The sequence below is a fragment of the Coenobita brevimanus genome, chromosome 51 (genome assembly GCF_032717465.1).
Source record: "Coenobita brevimanus isolate Jiangsu-jjx chromosome 51, ASM3271746v2, whole genome shotgun sequence".
In the NCBI taxonomy this organism is placed as follows: domain Eukaryota; kingdom Metazoa; phylum Arthropoda; class Malacostraca; order Decapoda; family Coenobitidae; genus Coenobita; species Coenobita brevimanus.
In genome coordinates this window covers 28,492,885-28,508,112 of record NC_137004.1, presented here as the reverse complement: position 1 = coordinate 28,508,112, position 15,228 = coordinate 28,492,885, and the positions used below count along the sequence as shown (strand labels likewise).

At 44.3% G+C, this 15,228-nt stretch overlaps 1 non-coding gene across 1 annotated transcript; it reads right to left on the bottom strand.

Annotated features, from left to right (window-relative positions):
• Window positions 1-14,367: 14,367 nt before the first annotated feature.
• On the bottom strand, window positions 14,368-14,486 carry LOC145400318 (5S ribosomal RNA). Its single transcript, XR_013897425.1, has one exon. It is a non-coding gene; the product is annotated as a 5S ribosomal RNA (ribosomal RNA).
• Window positions 14,487-15,228: the final 742 nt, after the last annotated feature.

The following is a 15,228-nucleotide window of genomic DNA, read 5'->3' as shown; positions in this document are numbered from 1 at the left end:
TTAATTTTTTCACCATTTTTTGTCCTTAAATATTTTTGTCCTTTCCTGTATTTATCATTAATTTTAATTCCATACCTATTTCAGTTTTACTGTTTCTGATTCACACTGGATTTTTTTTTTCTTTATTTTGGGGGGGAGGGAGGTTAAGTTTTTGCCCGTATTCCTTGGTTACCGTAGTTTTAAAACTTATCTTCATTATATCATTCTTTTCGAAGTGTCTTTTTAACTTTTCTTTCTCTGTTAACGTTTATGGGATTCTTCGTCTGTTATATACACAACGGCATTGTATATTTATTAAATTCGTGTCTTTACTTTCAAAAGTATGTTAATTCTACGTAGTCATAGTTTTAATGGAAAAGGGCTTTTGGGAGGCTGCGTCGATTTTCTTTTTCTTTTCTTTTTTAAATTTAATTTACACCAGAAAATTATTCTTTCTTCAGTTACGTTATCAGCTCGAGGACTTTACTGTTCCTTGCCACCTTGCTAACTTTCATTATTATCATAGGAGATACTGTTAGGACTCGGGAAGTCAGATATAGTCCTTATAACAGTTTCACTGCAAGGGGTTTCTCGTAAATTTCAACTCATTTCAGAAGCAAGAAAATATACGAGTTGTTAGCTCAGTGAAGGGGTCAGTTTCTCCCTCATTCATTTCCTTTTTACATGTGGAACCATCCCTATGAGCGGTCCTGTCCGTCTGTCTCTTGATAACGATTATCCGACGAGAGTTGCTTCACATCGGGAGGCTGTGGCAACTACAGCGAAACAAAACCACATAACACCACACAAAACCACCCTCTCAAACCCCACCACACCACACAAAACCACCCTCCCAAACCCCACCACACCACACAAAACCACCCTCCCAAACCCCACCACACCACACAAAACCACCCTCTCAAACCCCACCACACCACACAAAACCACCCTCCCAAACCCCACCACACCACACAAAACCACCCTCCCAAACCCCACCACACCACACAAAACCACCCTCCCAAACCCCACCACACCACACAAAACCACCCTCCCAAAACCCACCACATCACAGAAAACCACCCTCCCACACCACAACACACCATAAAAAAACAACCTCCCAAAGCACACCGCACCACACTAACCCACCTTTCCAAACCACACCACACTGCACAACCAAACCACACAACACCACACAAAACCACCCTCCCAAACCACACCACACCACACAAAACCACCCTCCCAAACCACACCACACCACACAAAACCACCCTTCCAAACCACATCACACCACATAAAACCACCCTCCCAAACCACACTACACCACATAAAACTACCCTTCCAAACCACATCACACCACATAAAACCATCCTTCCAAACCACACCACACCACACAAAACCACCCTCCCAGACCACACCACACCACACAAAACCACCCTCCCAAACCACACCACACCACACAAAACCACCCTCCCAAACCACACCACACCACACAAAACCACCCTTCCAAACCACATCACACTACACAAAACCACCCTCCCAAACCACAGCACACCACACAAAACCACCCTCACAAACCATACCACACAACACAAAACCACCTTCCCAAACCACACCACACCACACAAAACCACCCTCCCAAACCACGCCACACAAAACCACCCTCCCAAACCACACCACACCACACCACACCACACCACACCACACCAAGAGCATTAAATGAAGGACTGTGAAACTCCTGCTTCAGGTATTTCTGTACTTTGTCCCATTCATTTATGTTAATTTTTACCTCAAGTTTACGGCCGGGTAGTTGTTATTGTTTTGTTGTCGTTGTTACTATTGTTGATGTTTTTTTTTTCCTGCTTTTGGCTTTCCTATATGGTTTAATATCATAGTGTTTACCTTGATCGCTCTTATTTTCTGCAAACGCGAGATTTTTCGACCTGGAGAAGTTAGATCGAGTCTTCACTGTTAGAGATAAAACAAATGTGTTCATCAAAGTAGTATGAAGACAGAAAGAAAAAAAACGCTTCGACATCGTGCTGAATAGGTTAAGTGGTTGTTTAGTCAGCATTTTTCTTCCTGTCCTACATCTGCCTAGTTGTTTATAAGATTCCTCCAAGTGATTCTCTGATTTTTTTTTTTTTCTTGGAGTAAATTGTTTTCCTTGTGAACATTTTTATTTCTTTTTCTCCAGTTTTTAATCTTCTTTCACTAAACATCTCTTTATCTATTGTATTTTTGCTCGTTCTCTTACTTTTCCTGCTCTTAGCATTTTTTTTTCTTTTCAGTGTATATCTTTAAAACGTCCTCATATCTGTTCTCATTTAACATATTTCCCCTTAGTTTCCCGTTCTTTTTCCCCATTTTGTTTTTTCTCTTAGTTTTCTTTTCCTTTTTCCCTGTTTGGTTTGCCTTAGCTTTCTCCATTTGCTGTTAGCTTTTTCTGTTAGCTTTCTCCATTTGCCCTTTCTCTGTTAACTTTTCTCTTACCTTAGGCATGTGCTTTCTTTGTTAGCTTGCCTCTTCTCTTTCTCGTTAACTCTCTCTTGGCCTTCTTTTGCTCGTTTTGTAAGTTTGTTTCTCGTTAATTTTTACTTTTTAGTGTTTCTCTTTCCTTTGTACTTATTTTAGTTTTTTTTTCTTCTCCATTCTCTTCCTTCTCTTGTTTAGTGCACTTTATCTTAATTCCATCCTTTTTATCATTTTATTCTCTCTCTCTCTCTCTCTCTCTCTCTCTCTCTCTCTCTCTCTCTCTCTCTCTCTCTCTCTCTCTCTCTCTCTCTCTCTCTCGTTTCTTTTGCTGTTTGGTTTTCCTCTCTCCTTTCCCTCTATAATCTCATATTTCTTACTTATTCTCCTCCTCTTTCTTCCTTCTTTCGCTCTTTCCTCCCTCACATCAACTTCCCTTCCTTCTTACTCTCTGTTCCTTCTCCTTTTTTCAGCTCTTTTCCCCTGTTCCCGAATTCTTCCCTCCGTTATCTCTACTTCCCCTCCTCCCTACTTTCTATTTTTAACTCAGTTTTCTGCTGTCTTCCTTCCTTATCTCCTTTCTTCTCCTCTTTCCTCTTTTCTCTCTCTACTTTCTTCCCTCCCTCATCTTTCTATTTTTCTTCCCATTACTTCTCTTCATTCTCAGCTTTATCTTCTCTACTTTTTTCTTTCTTGCCGTCTACATCTATTTCTCTTTATGCTTCCATGTCTCATTTCTCTCGACTAACCTTCTTTTCTTTTTCCCCTCTCTCCATATGTCTTCTCTTACCTCTTTCCTTCTGTCAGTCCTCTTTCTATTTTCCTCTTTCACCCTCATCATTCTTCCTTCCTTCCTCTCTTATGTCTCTCTTCCCTTCATTATCTGCAATATCTCCTTTGTATCTTCTTTCCTTGCATCTATACACGTTTTTGCTCTCAAGTTCTCTCATTTGAATTCTTTTATACTCTCCCACATCCCATTATCTACGCTCTCCCACCCACACCCTTCTCTCACACACTCTCCCATTCTGTTTACTCTTCGATATAATGTCACAGCAATTTTGCTTTCTTATATTTCATTTTTTTAGAACTTCAGTCTTCATATTCATGAATGTTGTTCGTGTTATTTATTTTGAGCTTTCATTTTCAGAGTACACTTGCACTGCTACATCCTCATGCATACTCTACGCATACTCACAGTATCTCACACACGCCACTTCACTCACTCCCAGTCACTGCTGCACTCTCACCCATTGTTATATTTACACTCACACTCCTACTCATTCACTCACTCATTCTCTCACTCAACGCAGTGACTCACCCTTGCCCATAACCTTGAAGGCTACTCTCACTCAACCCAGTCTTTCCTGCCACGCCCTCTTGCCTTCCCTTTCCTTCCTACTCCTTCCTCTGTCTTCCCTCTCTTTTTCCATTCCTTCTCTCCCCTTCCCTTCCTTTCCTTGTTATTGTCTTCGCTATATATTGCCGCCTCCCCTACCTTGCCTTCTTTTCCTCTCCTGCCTTCTCTTGCTTCTACTTTCACTTACTCCTACAATCTTTTTCCCATGGCCTTCTCCTTCTCCTGTCTTTTCTCCTTCCCCTACCTTCTCTTTCTCCCTCTGCCTTTCCTCCCTTCCCTGGCAACTCCCCCACCTGCCTTTTCTCCCTCCCCTGGCAACTTCCCCACCTGCCTTTTCTCCCCCCCCCCCTGCATTGCCACTCAGCCCACCTTCTCTCCTTTACTACTCCCTTGCTGCCTTTCCTATCTCTTCTTTCGCTTCCTCCAAATGTATATCCCACCTCCGGGGATGAGAGAGCCTTCCTATTCGGTTGTCCTTGTTCTAGTATCATAGGATAGTTACATCAGTCATAACCTACCCTGTGTCTTCCTCTTCCCCTTTTGCGCCCAGTGTTGTGATTCCGCTCTTTTCAACACGTCCCTTAGGCTTTTCAACGTCCCCTACCACGTTGTTCTACAGTCTCCTAAGTTCCTTCCAACCAACACCCATTCTCCTGCCTCCTTCCTTGCTTCCTTACACTCCTTCCCTTACAAGACCACTCCCTGCCTTACTGTTACTCTCATCGTGCTCCTTCATGCTTTTCTATGCGTTTTACACTCACCTACGCCCTTTCCACGCTCTTGTAATTATGATCTTCGCTCATTTTATTGCCTTCTACTCTTCTTCCCCTCCCACACCATCCTGTTTGTACATTTTTCTTACGACGCTCTGCTTGGTCACCCTGCTTCCTTCATACTCCTCTCACGCTCTCCTACGCCCCTGCCACACCCTGCTACGCCCACGCCTGGCTCCGCACGCCCCTGTACGGCCTCTTATCACTCGTATCCGCATTGTAGACACATCCTGCACACGCCCAGTCCGGAACCCTCCCTCTAGGCGTCGTGCATAATGTGTCCACCTGAGTCACCCATTCGCTCTGCCTACACTCCTCGCTGCCTGTCTCCCTACCCCACCCATGTCCATTATCACTTTAACCCTGCTTCATCTCTTCCTTCCTGCGTACACTCCTTCATACCTACCACACCCCTGCCTTGCCTCACCTATGTTCTGTCGAACCTATATACTGTTGCTTTCCATACTTCCTGCCTACACTCCTGTGTGCCTCCCCCTTCCTTGCCCCACTGTTGCCTGCCTCACCCCAGCTTGTCTCACTACTGCGTGCCTCAGCCCTGCCTGCTTCACCCTTGCTTTGCCGTACCTACACTTCTGCCGTCTTCGTCCCTGCCCTGCTTAACCTCCTGCCTGCCTGACCCCCTACATTACCGTACGCTTATGCTAGCCCATATCAACTGTTTTTTTTCTTTCTTTCTTTCTTTCTTTTTCACACATTTACTGCCTTGCCTCATTTTTTAGTATTATACTTTCACCCTGATTCATCCCTTCTCAATCTTACTTCATCTTTCCCCTTCCCTCTTTTATCAAATATGTCTTCACTTTTTCCTGCTGTGTTCCTATAGGTTCCCTTCTCTTCCCCTCTGTTTGCTTCTGTCATCCTTCCTTACTTTCTTCCCTTGTGCTGTAATTTTTTCCTTTGTCATTTATCTCATGCCATTACGATTCCTTCCCTTTATCCTTTTTCCTTTCAACATTTCATCCCTCTCTTATTCTTCCATGTCGCACAGCGTCTCTCCAACTTCCTTTCCTGCACTTTGTTAACTCCTAATTTTACACTTCCAGTTCACTTTCCTCCACACATCCCTCGTTCCTTGCCTTTCAGCATCACTTTCTCATCCATTGAGGTCTCATCACATCCATGAATCCCTTCGTCATTCCTTCTTTCTGATACCATTTACTTTATTGTTTTCCATTTTCTAACTGGGATTTGAAGGAGGAAGGAGGTTTAGTTAGTGCTGAATATCATACCTTTTCCTTGTTTTTTTTCCATCTAAAACTTGAAAGGTACTCAGGAGAAAAATATTCCCTCCAAATAATCCAGCCACACTGAACAATTAGACTTCATAAGAATATCTCTGGACGTCAGTCCTAATCTTTCTCTGGTCATTCTGTAGCACCCTGACTGAAAACATGAATACGATATGTAATTGTTTTGTGACATACATTTTTACTAAAATTTTTTCATCTCTGAGTCTGAATAAAATCTCCACAAATTTTCATCATCATCCTCCCATTAGCTCTTCGTGGTCCGGAGAACAGACAAGCTGACATGGAAAAAAACATAACCAACTCTGCTTTCAGTGGCAGAGGTAAACATTGTGTCTCGCGGTCTTCCCTTTCTTCGCCTTTCTCTTCCTTTTACCTCTCGTCTTAATCATTTCTTTGTCAGCCATGCATCTGCTTTCCCTCCCCTTCTCGTCCCAGACCTACCTATCCATTACTTACCCATCTCTGCTCAGTCTTACCTTTGCCTGCATTCCCCTTTCTGTCTTTTGTCTGGCTCGGTACTATAACTACAACTATTACCTCCTCCCTTCTTTCCATATCTTACTCAGCCTGCCTCCTTGTGCATCGTCTTCTGTCTCGTTTGTCCTTCCCTTCCCCTGACTCCCCCATCCTCCTTCCCTCCCCCATCACTTCCTTTGCATACCCTCTCCTTCCTCGTCCTTCCCTGCTTCCTCTTTCCTCTGCCTCGCCTCTCCATTCTCCGCATATCCTGCTTCCCCTTCCCCCGCCTACCCTTTCCCTTCCCTACCCTGCTTTCCCTTCCGCTGCCTTCCCTGTCTCACCTCAACCCTTCCGTACTCTCTCCCTGTCTGTCCTTCCTTTCCCGTATCTACCCCTTCTTCCTGCTCCACCTCGTATCTCCCTCTACCCCCTCTCCTTCCCCAGCCTTCCCCACTGTCCTTCCCTTACTCTGCCTCGCCTACCTCCTCCCCTTCTCATGCCTCCTTTTGAGTCCTCCCCATCCCTTACTGTCCCGTGTACCCTTCCTTTTCCTTCCCTCCGTCTGCCTCCCCTTTCCTCTGCCTGCCTTCTCTTCCCTCCGCCTGTTTTCCCATTCCTCCAGCCTGTTTTTCCATCCCTCCTGCCTGCCTTCCCATCTCTTCTGAATGCCTCCTCATCCTTCTGCCTGCCTTCCCTTCCCTCTGCCTGCCCCCCCTTCCCTCTGTCTGCCTTCCCTTCCCTCTACCAGCTTTCCTGCCTCTCCTTCTGCCTTCCCATCCCTCCGCCTACCTTCCCTTTCCTCCACGTGCCTTCCCTTTCTTCCACGTGCCTTCCCTTCCCTCCCCTCCGCCTACCTTCCCTTCCCTCCGTCTCCCTTCCCTTCCCTCCGTCTCCCTTCCCTTCCCTTCGTCTCCCTTCCCATCTCTTCGCCTGCCTTCCCTTCCCTCCTCTCGCCTTTCCTTCCCTTCGCCCGCCTTTCCTTCCATCTCGCTGCCTTAATACCTGTTCTTTATTCTTTCATTACTCTCCATCCTCCCACTGTTTATCCTCCCTTTCCCTCTTCTCTTCCTCCTCGGCCTTCCCTTCCTCTTCCTTAGATTTCCCTTGCTTCCCCTCCCTCGTCCTTCCCTTCCCCAGCCGCCCCTTTCTAGTCCCCCCTTTTCCCTGCCTCTCCTTCCTCGTCCTCACCTTCCTCAGCCTCCCTCTCCCAACCCTTCCCTTTCCCCTGCCTCCCCTTCCTCGTCCTCCTCTTTCCTTTACTTCCCCTTCTTCGCTCTCTCCTTCCCCAGCCTCCCTTTCCTCAGCCTCCCCTTCCTCAGCCTCCCCTTCCTCAGCCTTCCCTTCCTCAGCCTCCCTTTCCTAGTCCTCCTCTTCTACGCCCTCTTCCTGCCCTGCATTCCTCCGTGCCTCACCTTGTCCTGTCTCTCCTGCCTCACTTCATGTTGCCCTTAGTTACCTGCCTGTACTTGACCGCCTTACTTACTCAGAGTGGCCCTTTCTTGTCCATTCAGTTTAGTTATACTTTTTTCCGGTTCCCTTTTTCTTGCCCTTTTGCCTTTCTTGACCTTATTTTTCATCCCCCTTTTTCTGACCAATTGGCCTGCTTCTCGTTTTATTTTTATTTTTTTTTTTTTTCACTTCGTATGCAGTTCCTCCCTTTTTCATGCCGCTTCATTTTTTTTTTTATGGAGCTGCTCCCTTTTCTACCCTTTGTGTTTCTTCTTTTCTCCTCTTTTCATTTGCTTCGTTTTTTTTTTATCATGGAGCTTTCATTTTCTCATTATATATTTTATTATTTTTTTCTGAATATCCTCCCTGACCATTTATTTTCTTCATTTTCATATCCTAGCAGCCATCTTTTTCTCTCTCTCTCTTCCCCTTGCATTTGCTCCGGATCCGTTTACTTGCGTCTTATTTTCTTTCTTTTCGTATTCTTTAACACTATTTTTCTTTGTCTTTCACTCATATGATGCTCCTCCTTTTACTGGATGTTTTGTACTGCCTTATTCCCTCTCATTTACCGCTCTTTTACCTGTGCTTCATCTTTCATTTCTCTTCTCTGTCATTTGCTGTTTCTCATTCTGATTCCTTTTTCATTTCCTCCCTTTATAACCTTTTAATTTTTCTGTTTCGTTCTTTCCATGTTTCTTCCCTTTCTTCTTTCACACATGCTCCCATTTTCTTACCTGTTTATTTTCCTTCATTCTTATTCTTATACGGGCGCTCGAGGAGCAAGCGAGGTGTACTCAATATCAGTGTGTGCCTCACACACACACACACACACACACACACACACACACACACACACACACAGAGTGTGTGTGTGTGTGTGTGTGTGTGTGTGTGTGTGTGTGTGTGTGTGTGTGTGTGTGTGTGTGTGTGTGTGTGTGCGTGCGTGCGTGCGTGCGTGCGTGCGTGCGTGCGGTCCTGAGAGTGTGCTTGCGTGTTCGTGCGTTTATTGTGTGCTAACAAAATAAATCAATTTTGATGAAATTTTAAATCAAACTGGGTCATAGTCCTGAGGGTCAGCCAAAGAGGAAACATATTGTTTTTGACATAAATGTCAAAAGTCAAGGTCATAGGAATTGGTAAAATCTTGACAAAACAAAGTAAAATGGAAAAATGTTTATTTGGTATGGACCATATTGGCGGAAGAGTTCAGGATCAGGAAAGAAGAAAGTCACTCGATGTTAAGATAAATAAGCCAGACATCAAGGTCACAGGGCAAGATAAAAGATCGACACGTGTGTCTCTGGCAACAAAACTCACAGCTTTGGTATGATTTTTGCCAAAGTTAGTGGGAGGATTGTGGATTACCCACGGGGTTGACCTCTTGTTTTTGGAGCAATAAGTCAAGGGTTAAGGTCATATGACAAAGTCAACCTGAACAGTTTTTGACCGATTTGAACCGAACTTCGTGGGAAGGGGGGTTTAGGGTGAGGCAATGAGCAATCACTGAAAAGTCATGATCTCACGGAAAGGTCAGAGATTATGGCCACAGGGAAGACAGCTCACTTTTGATCCGATTTGGGCCAAAGTTGGTGGAGGAGTTAAAAATGAATTAATTCGATTTTGAAAACAGTCGGCCGGAAGTCAAAGTCACAGGACATAGTCAAATTCGGCCCTAGAACCAATTAGTGGTGAGTGCTGCTCCTTGTACTTCTTTAATTTCTTGCACTAATGTCCTTGTCCATCATGTCTATCTTTCCCAAAGTATGAATATTATTGTACATATTTTTTCCCGTAATTTTTATAGTTTTCATGCTGTCTGATTTCCGCCCCCCCTCCCCCCCTTTTTTTTTCCACTTCGTTATTTTGTCCCATCATATTTTGCTGCCCAAATTGCCTTTTCATAATTATATTTCCCTCTTTTATATCTGTGTCCATCATAATTTCCAGGTTCGTCGTTTTTCTTTCAGTTTTTGCTTCGTCGTTTTCCTGTCATTTCATATTCTGCTGTTTCCTTTCTTTTTCCCATTCATTTTATATATATTTTTCCAACCTTGAATATTTCACTGCTTTCGTTTACTTGCCATCCTCATTTATTTCACCTTTTTCTTGCCTTTTCGTTTTGTATTTCCCCTTCTGTAACTGTTTAATTATGTCCTTCCTTTTATACTAATTAATTTTCAGCACCTTACTTTCATCTTTTTCGTTTCCGTTTTCGTCCTATTGTACATCAACGTACGTACTTTCATGTTCTTTATCTTTAGTGTTTTTTCTTTCCATACCCCACAACGTAACGTCCCATTTTCATTGTCTTTTGCTCTCTGCTCTCTGTCTTCCTCACTTTTTCGTTGGTTATGCTATTTTTTTTCTTCATTTTTTTTTTTTTCCCTCTGTTCCCGAGATCATTCTTCATTTCCTCACCATAGTTTGTTATTTGCTCTCTCTTTTTTGTCACTTCGTTTATTATAATTCTATCTTCTTCAGCAAATTTTTATTTCCATGTTTCTCTCAACGGTTTATGCATTACCTTGGCTTGTCATTATTATTCTTGGATCTCTTTGTATACCTATTCTTTCTTTCGTTTCAGTTTATTCTTGCTCATTTATTAGCTCATTTCTTCACATTTCCTCACGTCTTTTGGGTTCTTTGTTTTTGTAATATCCTGTTGACACCATCCTTTCGCCATTTCATTTTATCCCCCCCCCTTTTATTTTTTTTTCGTTTATTCTCCTCTGTTTGCACATTAAATACCTTCTGCTGGTGATGGTGGTGCATTCCTGGGCCTTTCTAGATATGTTCTTCCCTTTTTATATTCCTTCTTTTCACTTTTTTTTTATGCATTTACCTCTATTTTACATTATTTCGTTCCTTGTCTTGCCCTGCTTTTCTTTCTTTTATATCTTCTTGCATTTTCCTTTTCTCATAAAGTGCCATACCATTCCATTCCCTTTCCTTTCCCTTCCTTTCTTCCCTTAACTTCCCTTCTCTTGTCATCCATTTCCTTCCGTTCGCTTCCTTTCCACCCAGTCCATTCCATTCCTTTTCCCTTTCCCTATTTAACTTTTAGCCATAAATTGCCTGTTCCGTTCTAGCCTTACCCTTCCCTGGCCTATCCTGCCGTGTCTTGAAGTACTCTGACATTTTTATCTCTGCTTTGCTCTAACATTCTCTTCTCTGCTCTGACGTTCTCCTCTTTGCTTTGCTGTAACATTCTCACATCTTCTTTGCTTTGACATTCTCTCCTCTGTTTTACTCTGACATTTTATCTGCTCTGCTCTGACATTTTCTTCTCTGCTTTGCTCTGACATTCCCTTCTTGCTTTGCTCTGACATTCTCTTCTGTGTTTTGCTCTGACACTCTCTCTCAGCTGTGCTTTAACATTCTCTTCTCAGCTTTGCTCTGACATTCTCTTCTCTGCCTTGCCCTGATATTCTCTTCACATCTTTGCCTTGACACTCTCTCTCTCTCTCTCTCTCTCTCTCTCTCTCTCTCTCTCTCTCTCTCTTTGCGCTAACACTATCATCTCTGCATTGACTTGTCACTGTCCTTGCATTCCTCTGATATTCCTCTCTCTTCCTGCCTGAAATACTCTATGCTTTGCCCTGCCATTCCATTTTCTGCACTATTCTGTCTTGTCTTTCTTTGCTCTGCCTTGCCCTGTTCTGTTATATCCTCTTCTGCCCTGTCCTGCCCTTTATACCCTTTCCTCTCATGCCTTCCCTTGTCATACCCTGCCTTGTCATGCCCTGCCGTGTCATGCTCTGCCCAGTCATGCTCTGCCCAGTCATACTCTTCCCTGTCATGCTTTGCCCTTCCCTGCCTTGCCCTTCCCTGTCCTGCCCTACCCTTCCCCGCCGCCACCTGCCCTACCTTGCCCTGCCCTCACCTGTCCTGTTCTTTTCTGTCTTACCCTGTCTTTACTCGTGCGATATATCTCCCATCCCTTCTCTCTCCTGTCGTTAAATTCCCTGCTCTGACGTGCCTAGTTCCAGACTACCCTTGCCCTGCCCTGCCATGCTCTTCTCTGCTCTTTCCTGCTTCGCCCCGGCATTCTCTTCTCTGTCCTTCTCTTACCCTTCCTGTCTGTACCAACTCCTCTCTTTCCTACCCTGTCTTGCCCTGCTCTAACCTACCCTGCCTACCCTACTCTGCCTGCCCTACCCTTCCCTGCCCACAATACCCTGCCCTGTCCACCCTACTCTGCCTACCCTACCCTGCCCTTTGCCTTACTTTATCCTCCCTGGCCTCGACATTCCCTTGCTTGCCTTGCCTCATCCTGCCTTGCCCTGCGGCGGCTTGTTCAAGGTAGCGTGAGCCATTAGGTTGAGCAGAAGGCAGGGGGTCCGACTTAAAGATCCAAGTTTATGGTCCAAGATTATTGTCCGCCTCTCTTCATCTTCCTTCATTATATAGCCTCACTATCTCCCTCTCCATCTTCTTCCTCACCTCACCTCGGTATCATCTCTCCTCATCTTATTCTTTACATTACCTTCCCTTCTGCCACCTCCCGTCTTCAACCTTTCATCTTCTTTCACCTTCTAATCTCTTCTTCTCTTTCAGCTTGAACATATCTTTCTCATCTCCTGCTATCACCGTCTCGTATTTCCCATTCCTCACCTTCTTTCCCAATCTCTTTCCCATTGTCTATCACAGTCTCACCTGTACCATCTCCCCCCCCCCTCCGTATCCTTCCTACTCATTCCTCATCTTTCCTATCCATTTTCCTTCTTCCTCTCATTTTGTCTTTTACCATCTCCCTTCCTACTCAAAACCAATACTTATTACTGTTTTGTGTTATTATATCCTATTAGGGATTATTTTATTTAATTCATTCACAGATTCTTCACTAATTAATTACTCCTCGATTTCTTCGCCTTTCTTCCCTTCCGCATTCCTTTGTTTCTCATTATCTCACAGCTTTATCTTCCTTCTCCCGTTATTTTTTTGTCATTGCTTTTTTTTTTTCATCATATCATCCTCACTTCTCGTCTTCATTAACTTATATTTATCTTTCTAATTCTTACATCTTTGCACGTTTTGGCTTTCATTACCCCACGCACTCCTACAGTATTTTTGATCCTTTGTCCCTTCTCATTTCGTATATCTTCACCTTCCTTCCACTTTTCCTTCTTTCCTACCATTTTGCCACTGCCCGTTCTTTTACCCCATTGCCTTTCTACCACACACTCTTTACCTAATTCGTCATTCCCTGTTCTTCTTTCCTCCCGTCATACGTTCCTTCTGTCCCTCCATTCTGTTGTTGTATCTCTCCTCTCTCCCTGCTCTGTTTCCTTTGTTTGGTCCTCTTAATTTCGTCCTTCTGTCCACACTTATCTCCACGTTTTCCTCCTCCAACCCGCTCTTCGCGCTTACTGTCCGGTCTTAACTCTCTCTCTCTCTCTCTCTCTCTCTCTCTCTCTCTCTCTCTCTCTCTCTCTCTCTCTCTCTCTCTCTCTCTCTCACACACACACACACACACACACACACACACACACACACACACACACACACACACACACACACACACACACACACACACACACACACACACACACACACACACACACACACACACACACACACACACACACACACACACACACACACACACACACACACACACACACACACACACACACACACACACACACACACACACACACACACACACACACACACACACACACACACACACACACACACACACACACACACACACACACACACACACACACACACACACACACACACACACACACACACACACACACACACACACACACACACACACACACACACACACACACACACACACACACACACACACACACACACACACACACACACACACACACACACACACACACACACACACACACACACACACACACACACACACACACACACACACACACACACACACACACACACACACACACACACACACACACACACACACACACACACACACACACACACACACACACACACACACACACACACACGAATCGAGTGAGTGAGTGAGGCAGGTAGTGACGCCCCATTTGCTTGCGCCAACATGCACTCCACACTGACCGCCTGACTGAGGACCTGGCAGCGTTTTTGTGCCACTGTCAACACCCGCCCCTCTTCCTTCTTCGTCCCCGCCAGTTTTCCCTCCCCCTCAAGCGGAAAACGAGGACTGGAAGTGGCGAATCCTCCACATCTTCCTCCTATCAGTTTCCGATGTATTATTTGTTTCATGGTGTCCCTGGAATATGGGAGAATATGGTCGGTAAGAAAAATTTATTGACCGTGATACTTCTTTTTTCTGGTGCCTTTATTTCTTTCATGTTTTGGCTGGATTTTCTGCAAAGTTTTATGGCAGAAATGGTAAGGCTGTTGTTAGATGTATAATGAGTACCTCCAAAAGAGGACAAAATAAATGTAGCCTAATTGAATTCAGTCTGATGCTGTGATGATAAATACTCTTTTCTGAACTTGTTATCCACATAAAACATCATTGCCAGACGCCATGTATCCCAAACGGGGTGGCCAACGGCTTAAAGTTAACTGTTTTACAGGGAGCGGCACTAATCCTCCACCAACCCCACTTGACACGTACGGATGCCAACAGCATCTGGTGTTCCCAGGCGGTCACCCATCCAAGTACTAACCAGACCCAACGTTGCTTAACTTCGCTGATCGGACGGGAAGCGGTGTACTCAACGTGGTATTGCTACATAAAACATAATTTACGTTAATTAAATGGTGTTCATTGACTTAAAATATCATGGTTTTAGACGTTTCATTCATAGTTGGACATATCCCTTGTTTATCCCTTTCTTTTCTGCTTTCTTTCCCATCCCTTTCCATTTTACTCGTACCTTCTTACCCATCCCATTCCTTTCTACCTTTGTTCTCTCTACACCCCTTTTTCTTTCCACATTTCCCTTCCTCTTTTGTTCTCCTCTGTTCTGTCTGCCTTCCTACCCTCTCCTCCTTCCCTCCTTCATCTTCACGCTTTTCCTTATCTCTGTATCTTTCCATTTCCCCTCTGTATCTCTTAACTCTTCGTCTTCACCTTGCCCTCTCCGTCTGCAATCCATATTCGTCGTCTCCATGCCCTCTTCCTCTTTAACTTCTTTTTATTTCATTTTTTTTAATATAACTTTTCTCTTCCTTTTTACTTCACCCATTTTCTTTACATTCCTCTGCATCTGCATTATTATTTTCCTCTGCATTTTCCTTTTCCTCTGTACCTCCTTGTTGCTTTTCACCCTCCCCACCTTTTTTTTAATCTTTCATCTTCGCTTCACCTCCCTCTCACTCTCTTCCCTCTTTCCTTTGAACCTCCCTATCGCTCTTTCCTCCCACTTCTCCTCCACCTCTCTTCATCTTCCGTTCTCCAATTACTTTCTCTCCTTTGTACCGTTTATTTCCGTGACTCCTTCTCTTCCTTCCCTCGCTCCAACCCTTCCCCCATCAC